Source organism: Pleurodeles waltl, chromosome 11, assembly GCF_031143425.1.
Source record: "Pleurodeles waltl isolate 20211129_DDA chromosome 11, aPleWal1.hap1.20221129, whole genome shotgun sequence".
Taxonomy (NCBI): Eukaryota; Metazoa; Chordata; class Amphibia; order Caudata; family Salamandridae; genus Pleurodeles; species Pleurodeles waltl.
Genome location: NC_090450.1, coordinates 16,340,116 through 16,355,373, shown reverse-complemented (window position 1 = coordinate 16,355,373; position 15,258 = coordinate 16,340,116). Strand labels below are relative to the sequence as shown.

Here is a 15,258-nt window from a genome sequence, read left to right as displayed (position 1 = left end):
ACGTCGAGGTTAGCCTTTTTCGCGCCCCACTGCGGGGAAGAGTTTGTGCTGTGCTGGTCGCGTACTGCTCATCTGTCACGCGGACAAGTCTCTGTGACCTCACATGATACTTGCAGGAGATCCCCTATACAAACACACTTCCACCACCTGTGGAGTGCTGACTCCCGAGACACACTCGGATACATTGTCATTTTTATACAGGGTCAAAGAGCAGCCTGTAAGCCTTTCACAATTAATGGAATAACTTGCTTTCTATCAACCTCAGTGGTATCAATCAATCAATCAATCATGGATTTGTAAAGCACGGCTAATCACCCATAGGGTCTCAGTGGGATGCTGAATCCAGGAATCTCCTTACAGTACAACAAGCTGCTTTAGGCCTGAGAGACTACAGAACTTGTAGCAATCTCAGTACTTTATGACCTCCGAATGATGGTAGACCGCAGGGAGGTCGGGCATTGGTTTTCCTTGACATCTCAACAGCATTTGATACCATAGATCAGTTTATCCTTCTTGAAATGGATAAAATGTTTGGGCTTCAGGACTGTGCTATAAGGCGTCAAATCACTCCTGAGGGCTCTCATGAAACTGTTGTTTTCCATCGCTCTGATCACTCTTCGGGTACCAGCATCAACTGAGGAGCTTCTCAACGCTGAAAATGAACTCCTATCCTTCTTAAATGTATATGGTTCCCACTAGCTTTTGCCCTACAAAATACAAAGGTGGAATTATAGATACACGCTGACACACAGTTCTTGTTCAGATTGACTTCAAAAACTGGCAAATCCACTTATGCAGTCATCTGCATTCAGGAAACTCGGTTTTGTATGAAGTGGATGCAGGGACCACGGACCTGGGTAGGTTCTCCGCCCACCAGCACCGTATCTAGCAAACGTTAGTTACGCTGGATTATAGGTCTATGTGTTCCTAGGAAGCTCGTTCTCTAATGTAGGACGGGCGACAAATAGGAATTAGTAGTTCCATGTATATGTAAGTGACGGTTATTTCTCCCAGATAATCTCTGGCTTTTGTTAAACTGTACACTCGTATTAGGAAACATATGTGGCTCATATAAATTGGAGATTAACGTAGTCATCTAGGTCCTGATGAAGCATCACTGGATCCGTATGGACCACCAGGATGCGAAACATGTTGACCCACGATAGGGTAGGTTTTGGCAAATCCCCAATTCCCCCCTTCACTATCCTATACAGAGTGATTGAGCATTACCTCTGGTTCACTCTTTTGACTGTATATATCTTTTAATCTTGGCCCTGACCGTCCATCTGGTCCAATAAAACTATCGACACAGTGGCAGTTGTGTGAGCCAATTTTAACCACGATTTTTTTCGATCTCCTTTTTCACTTATTCACTTCTGGGGTCTCGGCACCATCATTGCAAAAGATCTCCGGCAAAGAGCCCCCCCATTAGGGGTGGTGCCCGTCAGACATTGCAGCGCCGGTCTGACGAGGAGCAATACCGATGATGAAGCATGACATCCTCTGGATGTGTGAGGTTTCTTGCTCCTAAAATTTAGGACCCCCGCCATTAGTTTTCGTTCTTTTTTGGTTGGAACAGTGTATTACGTATTTCTTGATATTTCCACTGGGAGGATATACACTGGACCATAATTCCTCCTAAATCCCCTCTTTTTTTGAAGTGGATGGCTGCCAATTTTTTTTAATTGAACCCCTCTTGGCCCAAAGTGTCAGTCACCAAGAACTTTAACAAGAACTGGGAGTGACTCTTTCTGGATAGAGGTTATGGGACCCGCATCCTCTCTTGTGAACTACTTAAAAAATCTGGGAGTCGCATTGGATGCAGTTTTATCTATTGACCCAGAAATAACTAAGTTCACCAGAAGTTGTTTCTAAAGTTCTCAGAAAGGTTTTTGCATTTAAAATCCTCTTTTCCTGTCATAAGCAAGTGATTACCACCTTTATTCGGTCTTGCTTGGACTTTACAAAAGCATGTTCCTTGTCCCTTCCTTGGACCTTGATAAGAAGAAGAATACAATGAAGGCAAAACAGAGCCGCTCGTGGTCCTTCAAACAGCCCAATTAGGGACTATATCACTCATTCTTTGCCCTCTGCACTGGCTTGCTGTGGCACAAGGAATTCAATTTGTAACCTTATTTAGCTTATTACTTACTTCAAGTGGTGCACAGTCAAGCCCCCCTTTTTCTCTCAGTTAAAGGTCCATTCTCCCTCACCATGTTTACGATCAGTGGGAAAATTCCCACTAGACGTTCCAAAAACCCATACCCTTCGTTAGGCTGAAGGTTTTTCTTGTGCAGCAGCAATAGAATGAAACATTCTACCTACCCAACTCTGCTCCCAAACCTCTCTGATGAAGTTCAAAGATGGTGCAGCCCAGTTTAGCGCCTCGTGGACGTATATATCTTTTATGCGCAATATACCATAACCTTATTAATCTGGGTGCACCGTATTCATTGAATAGCAGTAGGTGGTTGTGTTTGCTTCCAGTGAGAGCCAAACAAATGTACCCGAAATGTAATTGATGTATTTCCTTATGTTAACTGGACGCCTCACATCCCATGTTTTTCTAAAGTCAGCCTAACTTGCAACCAGGCCCGAGTCACACGAATTACTCGCTTACAAAATGCTCGGTACGTTTCATGCTCTTTTTCTCTCTACAAGTGTTGTATCACAATACTTGTTAGTTAGAAAAGCCTCATTGTTACTTTATTGAAACCACAGGACAGTTACGGATACGTGTAATTTGGCTGTGGATATGTAGTGCATGGGGATGGGGTAAATGGTCCTGTACCAGGCAGACCGGACTCTTGCTAACTTCAAGGATGTGCAGATGTGTGTCTCTGCCCAGTGCTGGGGAACTAGGGTGACTTACCCGCTCCCAGAGAATACCATCCGCTGACTGGTCCGTTTGGTGGGAACCGATGGGGAGAGGCTTGTAGAACTGACTTCGCGGAGAGGAGAACTAGTCTCAACTCCGCCGATGACCCCTGCATGGGAGGTTGAGCTTTATGCTTCAGGACCCCTGTTTCTCCCCTGAACCTTAAACTTGGTTCACCTGATGCTGACACTTTCCTCTTAGAAATCTCCTTGGCACTTAGGTTCCATCAAGGAACTTCCCTATTCTACACAGAGCATCCAGTTTGTCGGATATCCCGCCGTCTCTATGGCATCATATTTTGCAGCATTTTCCTGATAATATACAAATTCAGACTGCATGATCATTTGAACAATATATGCTTATTAAATAAGCTGATTGGTAATTGACTGAATTATAACTTTCACTAAATTACTAATACATCGCTTTTGGTTTGGACACCATCCTCTGTCATTTCAGTAGCGCCCCATTGGGTTCACTGTGATTGGAATGTATTAATGACGCTAGCGCCTTCCTTACTCTTTCAGTCGACAATCAAAGGTCCACAGGACCAGAGGAAGGTTGCGATTAATGACTATATTAAACAGCTGAAGTATACAGATCTCAACTCCATTAAGGCATCTAAAAACTGCATTACTGAAATCTTTTTATACCCAGTTTCAGGTGTTCCTTCCTTCGCTTTCTCATATGTTGAGTTAATGGATCTAGTGCCGAGAGGCTAGAGATTAACTGCTTTAAAATACCTATACCATAACAAAAACACAGAGTGAGGTACTCCCACACCGTGAGCTACTCAAAAACTGAACCACTCACAAACCATCTGTGAGGCACTCTAAAAAACATTCTGTGAGCTACTCAAACAAAATCACACTGTGAGCCAGCCACAAAAAAAATCATAGTGTGTACCAGTCACAAAATATCACACTGTGACCCAGCCACAAAACATCACACTGTGACCCAGCCACAAAACATCACACTGTGACCCAGCCACAAAACATCACACTGTGACCCAGCCACAAAACATCACACTGTGACCCAGACCCCAAAAATCACACCATGCCAGCCACAAAACATCACACTGTGAGCCAGCCACAAAACATCACACTGTGAGCCAGCCACAAAACATCACACTGTGAGCCAGCCACAAAACATCACACTGAGCCAGCCACAAAACATCACACTGTGAGCCAGCCACAAAACATCACACTGTGAGCCAGCCACAAAACATCACACTGTGAGCCAGCCACAAAACATCACACTGTGAGCCAGCCACAAAACATCACACTGTGAGCCAGCCACAAAACATCACACTGTGAGCCAGCCACAAAACATCACACTGAGCCAGCCACAAAACATCACACTGTGAGCCAGCCACAAAACATCACACTGAGCCAGCCACAAAACATCACACTGTGAGCCAGCCACAAAACATCACACTGTGAGCCAGCCACAAAACATCACACTGTGAGCCAGCCACAAAACATCACACTGTGAGCCAGCCACAAAACATCACACTGAGCCAGCCACAAAAGAAATCACAGTGAGCTGCTGAAAAACAAACCCCATTCTGTGAGTCACTCAAAAACACAAGCCACTGCAAAATGTTAGAAACTGGCAAGAACCAAGATTCTGGGCATAGGTTGACTCAAACAGTCCAAACGTGAACAGACCCTGCATCTTCTCAGAAGGGAGGGGGTGCAGCCATGTCAGGCAGAGGCTTGCTGGGAGATCTGGCTACAGGTCTGGCTAATGAATTCACTGTGTCCCTCCGTCTGCCTTCTGGTAAGGGGGAGAGTTCTGGGATGGAAGTGGTGCCTGGCAGATATTTGCCTGTCCCTCTAGGCGCAGAATCGAACAGAGCAGGCGCTTCGGGCGTACCCACTATATTGCGGTCTAGGCCTCACCACCAGTTTCCTAATTTGGCCAACTACTCACAGGCGGTAGGACCCTCGAAGAGGACCCAAGGAGCTCCCACCAGGGAAAGGCAAACCTGTGCCTGAGACAGCAGTTAGGAAGGGTGTCTGGGATTATGGTGGGTTAGGAGACTGTACAACCACTACACACACTGAAAGTGAGGTTACAGACACGCCTCAGGGGAAAGGTTGTGGATGCATGGACCATCGGAGTGGGGAAGAGATGTGAGTGCATCTGTCTTCAGGAAAGGAGTGTGAGTACCTGGAGATGTCTGTGCAGAAGCGCTGGGAACGCGAGGACCTGGACCCAGGAAAGCGCTGTGAATGCGAGGGCCTGGACCCAGGGAAGCGTTGTGAATGCGAGGGCCTGGACCCAGGGAAGTGCTGTGAATGTGAGGGCCTGGACCCAGGGAAGTGCTGTGAATGTGAGGGCCTGGACCCAGCGAAGCGCTGCGAATGCGTGGCCTGGACCCAGCGAAGCGCTGCGAATGCGTGGACCTGGACCCAGCGAAGCGCTGCGAATGCGAGGGCCTGTACCCAGCGAAGCGCTGCGAATGCGTGGACCTGGACCCAGCGAAGCGCTGTGAATGCGTGGACCTGGACCCAGGGAAGCGCTGTGAACGCGAGGGCCTGGACCCAGGGAAGCACTGTGAACGCGTGGACCTGGAACCAGGGAAGCGCTGTGAATGCGTGGCCTGGACCCAGCGAAGCGCTGCGAATGCGTGGACCTGGACCCAGCGAAGCGCTGTGAATGCGTGGACCGGGACCCAGCGAAGCGCTGCGAATGCGAGGACCTGTACCCAGCGAAGCGTTGCGAATGCGAGGGCCTGGACCCAGGGAAGTGCTGTGAATGTGAGGGCCTGGACCTGGGAAAGCGCTGTGAATGCGTGGCCTGGACCCAGCGAAGCGCTGCGAATGCGTGGACCTGGACCCAGCGAAGCGCTGCGAATGCGAGGGCCTGTACCCAGCGAAGCGCTGCGAATGCGAGGGCCTGGACCCAGGGAAGTGCTGTGAATGTGAGGGCCTGGACCCGGGGAAGCGCTGTGAATGCGGGGAAGCGCTGTGAATGCGAGGGCCTGGACCCAGGGAAGAGCCTGTGAACGCGAGGACGAGCCACCAGGAAAGTGCTGGGAAAGGGACATGGTCCATCTCTGGAGAAGGTCATCCAACGCATGGGCCTGTGTTTGGTGACAGTCAATTAATGCATGGACCAGTCTGAAAGGGTAAGTGGATGTAACACCCGTTCCTGGAGAAGGACATGCAATAAATGCACAGTCCTGTCTGCAGTGAAGGATCCTCAGTGGTTAGAGCTGCCTGTGGTGTGGGTCTCTGGACGCATGGACCGGTCTCTGGGGAGGGCAATAAATGCACGTCCTGTCTCCGGTGAAGGGCCATGAATGGATAGACCTGCCTGTGGGGTGGGACTCTGGACACATGGGCCTGTCTCTGGTGAAGGGCAATGAAAACCTGGACCTGTCGGTGGGTGGAAGTATGAATGCATGGACGTGTCTCTGGTGAACGGCAATGAATACCTGGACCTGTCGGTGGGAGGAAGTATAAATGCATGGACCTGTCTCTGGTGAAGGGCAATGAATACCTGGACCTGTCGGTGGGTGGAAGTATGAATGCACGGACGTGTCTCTGGTGAAGGGCAATGAAAACATGGACCTGTCAGTGGGTGGAAGTATGAATGCACGGATGTGTCTTTGGTGAAGGGCAATGAATACCTGGACCTGTCGGGGGTGGAAGTATAAATGCATGGACGTGTCTCTGGTGAACGGCATTGAATACATGGACCTGTCAGGGGTGGAAGTATGAATGCATGGACCCGTCTCTGGTGAAGGGCAAAGAATACATGGACCTGTCGTGGGTGGAAGTATAAATGCATGGACGTGTCTCTGGTGAAGGGCAGTGAATACACGGACCTGTCGGGGTTGGAAGTATAAATACCTGGACCTGTCGGTGGGTGGAAGTATGAATGCACAGACGTGTCTCTGCTGAATGGCAATGAATACCTGGACCTGTCGGTGGGTGGAAGTATAAATGCATGGACGTGTCTCTGCTGAAGGGCAATGAATACCTGGACCTGTCAGTGGGTGGAAGTATAAATGCATGGACGTGTCTCTGGTGAAGGGCAATGAATGCATGGACCTGTCGGGGGTGGAAGTATGAATGCACGGACGTGTCTCTGCTGAAGGGCAATGAATACATGGACCTGTCGCTGGGTGGAAGTATGAATGCATGGATGTGTCTCTGGTGAAGGGAAATGAATACCTGGACCTGTCAGTGGGTGGAAGTATAAATGCACGGACCTGTCTCTGGTAAAGGGCAATGAATACCTGTCGGTGGGTGGAAGTATAAATGCATGGACGTGTCTCTGGTGAAGGGCAATGAATACATGGACCTCTCAGGGGTGGAAGTATGAATGCACAGACGTGTCTCTGGTAAACGGCAATGAATACATGGACCTGTCAGGGGTGGAAGTATGAATGCATGGACCTGTCGGTGGGTGGAAGTATGAATACATGGACCTGTCGGTGGGTGGAAGTATGAATGCATGGACGTGTCTCTGGTGAACGGCATGAATACCTGGACCTGTCGGTGGGTGGAAGTATAAATGCATGGACTTGTCGCTGGTGAAGGGCAATGAATACCTGGACCTGTCGGTGGGTGGAAGTATGAATGCACGGACGTGTCTCTGGTGAAGGGCAATGAATACATGGACCTGTCGATGGGTGGAAGTATGAATGCATGGACGTGTCTTTGGTGAAGGGCAATGAATACCTGGACCTGTCGGGGGTGGAACTATAAATGCATGGACGTGTCTCTGGTGAAGGGCAATGAATACACGGACCTGTCGGTGGGTGGAAGTATGAATACATGGACCTGTCGGTGGGTGGAAGTATAAATGCATGGACCTGTCTCTGGTGAAGGGCAATGAATACCTGGACCTGTCAGGGGTGGAAGTATGAATGCACGGACCCATCTCTGGTGAAGGGTAATGAATACCTGGACCTATCTGGGTGGAAGTATAAATGCACTGACCTGTCTCTAGTGAACGGCAATGAATACATGGACCTGTCAGGGGTGGAAGTATGAATGCATGGACCCGTCTCTGGTGAACGGCATTGAATACATGGACCTGTCAGTGGATGGAAGTATAAATGCACGGACGTGTCTCTGGTGAAGGGCAGTGAATACACGGACCTGTCGGGGGTGGAAGTATAAATACATGGACCTGTCGGTGGGTAGAAGTATGAATGCACGCACCCGTCTCTGGTGAAGGGCAATGAATACATGGACCTGTCGGTGGGTGGAAGTATGAATGCACGGACGTGTCTCTGGTGAAGGGCAATGAATACATGGACCTGTCGGGGTGGAAGTATGAATGCACGGACCTGTCTCTGGTGAAGGGCAAAGAATACATGGACTTGTCAGTGGGTGGAAGTATGAATGCATGGACCTGTCGGTGGGTGGAAGTATGAATGCACGGACGTGTCTCTGCTGAAGGGCAATGAATACCTGGACATGTCGGTGGGTGGAAGTATAAATGCATGGACGTGTCTCTGCTGAAGGGCAATGAATGCATGGACCTGTCAGGGGTGGAAGTATGAATGCATGGACCTGTCGGGGGTGGAAGTATGAATGCATGGACCTGTCGGGTGGAAGTATGAATGCACAGACGTGTCTCTGCTGAAGGGCAATGAATACCTGGACCTGTCGGGGTGGAAGTATGAATGCATAGACGTGTCTCTGGTGAAGGGAAATGAATACCTGGACCTGACAGTGGGTGGAAGAATAAATGCAAGGACCTGTCTCTGGTAAAGGGCAATGAATACATGGACCTGTCGGGGTGGAAGTATAAATGCATGGACGTGCCTCTGGTGAAGGGCAATGAATACCTGGACCTGTCGGTTGGTGGAAGTATGAATGCACGGACCTGTCGGTGGGTAGAAGTATAAATGCATGGACCTGTCTCTGGTGAACGGCAATGAATACCTGGACCTGTTGGTGGGTGGAAGTATAAATGCATGGACGTGTCTCTGGTAAAGGGCAATGAATACATGGACCTGTCAGGGGTGGAAGTATGAATGCATGGACCCGTCTCTGGTGAAGGGCAAAGAATACATGGACTTGTCAGTGGGTGGAAGTATGAATGCATGGACCTGTCGGTGGGTGGAAGTATGAATGCACGGACGTGTCTCTGCTGAAGGGCAATGAATACCTGGACCTGTCGGTGGGTGGAAGTATAAATGCATGGACGTGTCTCTGCTGAAGGGCAATGAATGCAAGGACCTGTCAGGGGTGGAAGTATGAATGCATGGACCTGTCGGGGGTGGAAGTATGAATGCATGGACCTGTCGGGGGTGGAAGTATGAATGCACAGACGTGTCTCTGCTGAAGGGCAATGAATACCTGGACCTGTCGGGGTGGAAGTATGAATGCATGGACGTGTCTCTGGTGAAGGGAAATGAATACCTGGACCTGTCAGTGGGTGGAAGAATAAATGCAAGGACCTGTCTCTGGTAAAGGGCAATGAATACATGGACCTGTCGGGGTGGAATTATGAATGCAAGGACCTGTCTCTGGTAAAGGGCAATGAATACATGGACCTGTCAGGGGTGGAAGTATGAATGCATGGACCTGTCGGTGCGTGGAAGTATGAATACATGGACCTGTCGGTGGGTGGAAGTATAAATGCATGGACGTGTCTCTGGTGAAGGGCAATGAATGCATGGACCTGTCGGGGGTGGAAGTATGAATGCATGGACCTGTCGGGGGTGGAAGTATGAATGCACGGATGTGTCTCTGCTGAAGGGCAATGAATACCTAGACCTGTCGGGGTGGAAGTATGAATGCATGGACGTGTCTCTGGTGAAGGGAAATGAATACCTGGACCTGTCAGTGGGTGGAAGTATAAATGCATGGACCTGTCTCTGGTAAAGGGCAATGAATACATGGACCTTTCGGGGTGGAAGTATAAATGCATGGACTTGCCTCTGGTGAAGGGCAATGAATACCTGGACCTGTCGGTGGGTGGAAGTATGAATGCACGGACCTGTCGGTGGGTGGAAGTATAAATGCATGGACCTGTCTCTGGTGAACAGCAATGAATACCTGGACCTGTTGGTGGGTGGAAGTATAAATGCATGGACGTGTCTCTGGTGAAGGGCAATGAATACATGGACCTGTCGGGGTGGAAGTATGAATGCACGGACGTGTCTCTGGTGAACGGCAATGAATACATGGACCTGTCAGGGGTGGAATTATGAATGCATGGACCCGTCGGTGGGTGGAAGTATGAATACATGGACCTGTCGGGTGGAAGTATGAATGCATGGACCTGTCTCTGGTGAAGAGCAATGAATACAGGGACCTGTCGGGGGTGGAAGTATAAATGGACCGGTCTCTGGTGAAGGGCAATGAATGTATGGACCTGTTGGTGGGTGGAAGTATAAATGCACGGACCTGTCTCTGGTGAAGGGAAATGAATACAGGGACCTGTCGGGGGTGGAAGTATAAATGGACCTGTCTCTGGTGAAGGGCAATTAATACCTGGACCTGTCGTGGGTGGAAGTATGAATGCACGGACGTGTCTCTGGTGAAGGGCAATGCATACCTGGACCTGTCGGTGGGTGGAAGTATGAATGCATGGATGTGTCTCTGGTGAAGGGCAATGAATACCTGGACCTGTCGGGGTGGAAGTATGAATGCACGGACGTGTCTCTGGTGAATGGCAATGAATACATGGACCTGTCAGGGGTGGAAGTATGAATGCATGGACCCGTCTCTGGTGAAGGGCAAAGAATACATGGACTTGTCAGTGGATGGAAGTATGAATGCATGGACCTGTCGGTGGGTGGAAGTATGAATGCATGGACGTGTCTCTGCTGAAGGGCAATGAATGCATGGACCTGTCAGGGGTGGAAGTATGAATGCATGGACCTGTCGGGGGTGGAAGTATGAATGCATGGACCTGTCGGGGGTGGAAGTATGAATGCACAGACGTGTCTCTGCTGAAGGGCAATGAATACCTGGACCTGTCGGTGGGTGGAAGTATAAATGCATGGACGTGTCTCTGCTGAAGGGCAATGAATGCATGGACCTGTCAGGGGTGGAAGTATGAATGCATGGACCTGTCGGGGGTGGAAGTATGAATGCATGGACCTGTCGGGGGTGGAAGTATGAATGCACAGACGTGTCTCTGCTGAAGGGCAATGAATACCTGGACCTGTCGGGGTGGAAGTATGAATGCATGGACGTGTCTCTGGTGAAGGGAAATGAATACCTGGACCTGTCAGTGGGTGGAAGAATAAATGCAAGGACCTGTCTCTGGTAAAGGGCAATGAATACATGGACCTGTCGGGGTGGAAGTATAAATGCATGGACGTGCCTCTGGTGAAGGGCAATGAATACCTGGACCTGTCGGTGGGTGGAAGTATAAATGCACGGACCTGTCGGTGGGTAGAAGTATAAATGCATGGACCTGTCTCTGGTGAACAGCAATGAATACCTGGACCTGTTGGTGGGTGGAAGTATAAATGCATGGACGTGTCTCTCGTGAAGGGCAATGAATACATGGACCTGTCGGGGTGGAATTATGAATGCACGGACGTGTCGCTGGTGAACGGCAATGAATACATGGACCTGTCAGGGGTGGAAGTATGAATGCATGGACCTGTCGGTGCGTGAAAGTATGAATACATCGACCTGTCGGTGGGTGGAAGTATAAATGCATGGACGTGTCTCTGGTGAAGGGCAATGAATACCTAGACCTGTCGGGGGTGGAAGTATGAATGGACCTGTCTCTGGTGAAGGGCAATGAATGTATGGACCTGTCGGTGGGTGGAAGTATAAATGCACGGACCTGTCTCTGGTGAAGGGAAATGAATACAGGGACCTGTCGGGGGTGGAAGTATAAATGGACCTGTCTCTGGTGAAGGGCAATTAATACCTGGACCTGTCGTGGGTGGAAGTATGAATGCACGGACGTGTCTCTGGTGAAGGGCAATGCATACCTGGACCTGTCGGTGGGTGGAAGTATGAATGCATGGATGTGTCTCTGGTGAAGGGCAATGAATACCTGGACCTGTCGGGGGTGGAAGTATGAATGCACGGACGTGTCTCTGTGAATGGCAATGAATACATGGACCTGTCAGGGGTGGAAGTATGAATGCATGGACCCGTCTCTGGTGAAGGGCAGTGAATACACGGACCTGTCGGGGGTGGAAGTATAAATACATGGACCTGTCGGTGGGTAGAAGTATGAATGCACTGACCTGTCTCTGGTGAAGGGCAATGAATGCATGGACCTGTAGCTAGGTGGAAGTATGAATGCACGGACGTGTCTCTGGTGAAGGGCAATGAATACATGGACCTGTCGGTGGGTGGAAGTATAAATGCATGGACCTGTCTCTGATGAACGGCAATGAATACCTGGACCTGTCGGGGGTGGAAGTATAAATGCACGGACGTGTCTCTGGTGAACGGCAATGAATACCTGGACCTGTCGGTCGGTGGAAGTATAAATGCATGGACGTGTCTCTGGTGAACGGCAATGAATACCTGGACCTGTCGGGGTGGGAGTATAAATGCACGGACCTGTCTCTGGTGAAGGGCAATGAATACATGGACCTGTCAGGGGTAGAAGTATGAATGCACGGACGTGTCTCTGGTGAAGGGCAATGAATACCTGGACCTGTCGGTGGGTGGAAGTATGAATGCATGGACCTGTCGGTGGGTGGAAGTATGAATGCACGGACGTGTCTCTGCTGAAGGGCAATGAATACCTGGACCTGTCGGTGGGTGGATGTATAAATGCATGGACGTGTCTCTGCTGAAGGGCAATAAATGCCTGGACCTGTCAGTGGGTGGAAGTATGAATGCATGGACCTGTCGGTGGCTGGAAGTATGAATACATGGACCTGTCTGGGGTGGAAGTATGAATGCATGGACCTGTGTCTGGTGAAGGGCAATGAATACAGGGACCTGTCGGTGGGTGGAAGTATGAATGCATGGACGTATCTCTGGTGAACAGCAATGAATACACGGACCTGTCGGTGGGTGGAAGTATGAATGCAGGGACATGTCTCTGGTGAAGGGCAATGAATACATGGACCTGTCGGGGTGGAAGTATGAATGCACGGATGTGTCTCTGGTGAAGGTTAATGAATACATGGACCTGTAGCTGGGTGGAAGTATGAATGTACGGACGTATCTCTGGTGAAGGGCAATGAATACCTGGACCTGTCGGTGGGTGGAAGTATGAATGCACGGACCTGTCGGTGGGTGGAAGTATAAATGCATGGACCTGTCTCTGATGAACGGCAATGAATACCTGGACCTGTCGGGGGTGGAAGTATGAATGCACGGACGTGTCTCTGGTGAACGGCAATGAATACATGGACCTATCAGGGTTGGAAGTATAAATGCATGGACCTGTCTCTGGTGAAGGGCAATGAATACAGGGACCTGTCGGGGTGGAAGTATAAATGCCCGGACATGTCTCTGGTGAAGGGCAATGAATGCATAGACCTGTCGTGGGTGGAAGTATAAATGCATGGACTGGTCTCTGGTGAGCGGCAATGAATACATGGACCTGTCGGGGTGGAAGTATGAATGCATGGACCTGTCTCTGGTGAAGGGCAATGAATACAGGGACTTGTCATGGGTGGAAGTATAAATGCATGGACTTGTCTCTGGTGAACAGCAATGAATACATGGACCTGTCGGGGTGGAATTATGAATGCAAGGACCTGTCTCTGGTAAAGGGCAATGAATACATGGACCTGTCAGGGGTGGAAGTATGAATGCATGGACCTGTCGGTGCGTGGAAGTATGAATACATGGACCTGTCGGTGGGTGGAAGTATAAATGCATGGACGTGTCTCTGGTGAAGGGCAATGAATGCATGGACCTGTCGGGGGTGGAAGTATGAATGCATGGACCTGTCGGGGGTGGAAGTATGAATGCACGGATGTGTCTCTGCTGAAGGGCAATGAATACCTAGACCTGTCGGGGTGGAAGTATGAATGCATGGACGTGTCTCTGGTGAAGGGAAATGAATACCTGGACCTGTCAGTGGGTGGAAGTATAAATGCATGGACCTGTCTCTGGTAAAGGGCAATGAATACATGGACCTTTCGGGGTGGAAGTATAAATGCATGGACTTGCCTCTGGTGAAGGGCAATGAATACCTGGACCTGTCGGTGGGTGGAAGTATGAATGCACGGACCTGTCGGTGGGTGGAAGTATAAATGCATGGACCTGTCTCTGGTGAACAGCAATGAATACCTGGACCTGTTGGTGGGTGGAAGTATAAATGCATGGACGTGTCTCTGGTGAAGGGCAATGAATACATGGACCTGTCGGGGTGGAAGTATGAATGCACGGACGTGTCTCTGGTGAACGGCAATGAATACATGGACCTGTCAGGGGTGGAATTATGAATGCATGGACCTGTCGGTGGGTGGAAGTATGAATACATGGACCTGTCGGGTGGAAGTATGAATGCATGGACCTGTCTCTGGTGAAGAGCAATGAATACAGGGACCTGTCGGGGGTGGAAGTATAAATGGACCTGTCTCTGGTGAAGGGCAATTAATACCTGGACCTGTCGTGGGTGGAAGTATGAATGCACGGACGTGTCTCTGGTGAAGGGCAATGCATACCTGGACCTGTCGGTGGGTGGAAGTATGAATGCATGGATGTGTCTCTGGTGAAGGGCAATGAATACCTGGACCTGTCGGGGTGGAAGTATGAATGCACGGACGTGTCTCTGGTGAATGGCAATGAATACATGGACCTGTCAGGGGTGGAAGTATGAATGCATGGACCCGTCTCTGGTGAAGGGCAAAGAATACATGGACTTGTCAGTGGATGGAAGTATGAATGCATGGACCTGTCGGTGGGTGGAAGTATGAATGCACGGACGTGTCTCTGCTGAAGGGCAATGAATACCTGGACCTGTCGGTGGGTGGAAGTATAAATGCATGGACGTGTCTCTGCTGAAGGGCAATGAATGCATGGACCTGTCAGGGGTGGAAGTATGAATGCATGGACCTGTCGGGGGTGGAAGTATGAATGCATGGACCTGTCGGGGGTGGAAGTATGAATGCACAGACGTGTCTCTGCTGAAGGGCAATGAATACCTGGACCTGTCGGGGTGGAAGTATGAATGCATGGACGTGTCTCTGGTGAAGGGAAATGAATACCTGGACCTGTCAGTGGGAGGAAGAATAAATGCAAGGACCTGTCTCTGGTAAAGGGCATTGAATACATGGACCTGTCGGGGTGGAAGTATAAATGCATGGACGTGCCTCTGGTGAAGGGCAATGAATACCTGGACCTGTCGGTGGGTGGAAGTATAAATGCACGGACCTGTCGGTGGGTAGAAGTATAAATGCATGGACCTGTCTCTGGTGAACGGCAATGAATACCTGGACCTGTTGGTGGGTGGAAGTATAAATG

The 15,258-nt window shown here is 49.8% G+C and overlaps 1 protein-coding gene and 1 long non-coding RNA gene across 11 annotated transcripts in view; one reads left to right on the top strand and one right to left on the bottom strand.

Annotated features, from left to right (window-relative positions):
- The window catches only part of TNK2 (tyrosine kinase non receptor 2), a 372,582-nt gene that overhangs the window by 36,448 nt on the left and 320,876 nt on the right, over positions 1-15,258 (bottom strand). The gene's annotated exons all lie outside the window — the stretch shown is intronic.
- The window catches only part of LOC138265245 (uncharacterized), a 142,903-nt gene that overhangs the window by 82,051 nt on the left and 45,594 nt on the right, over positions 1-15,258 (top strand). The window lies entirely within an intron of this gene.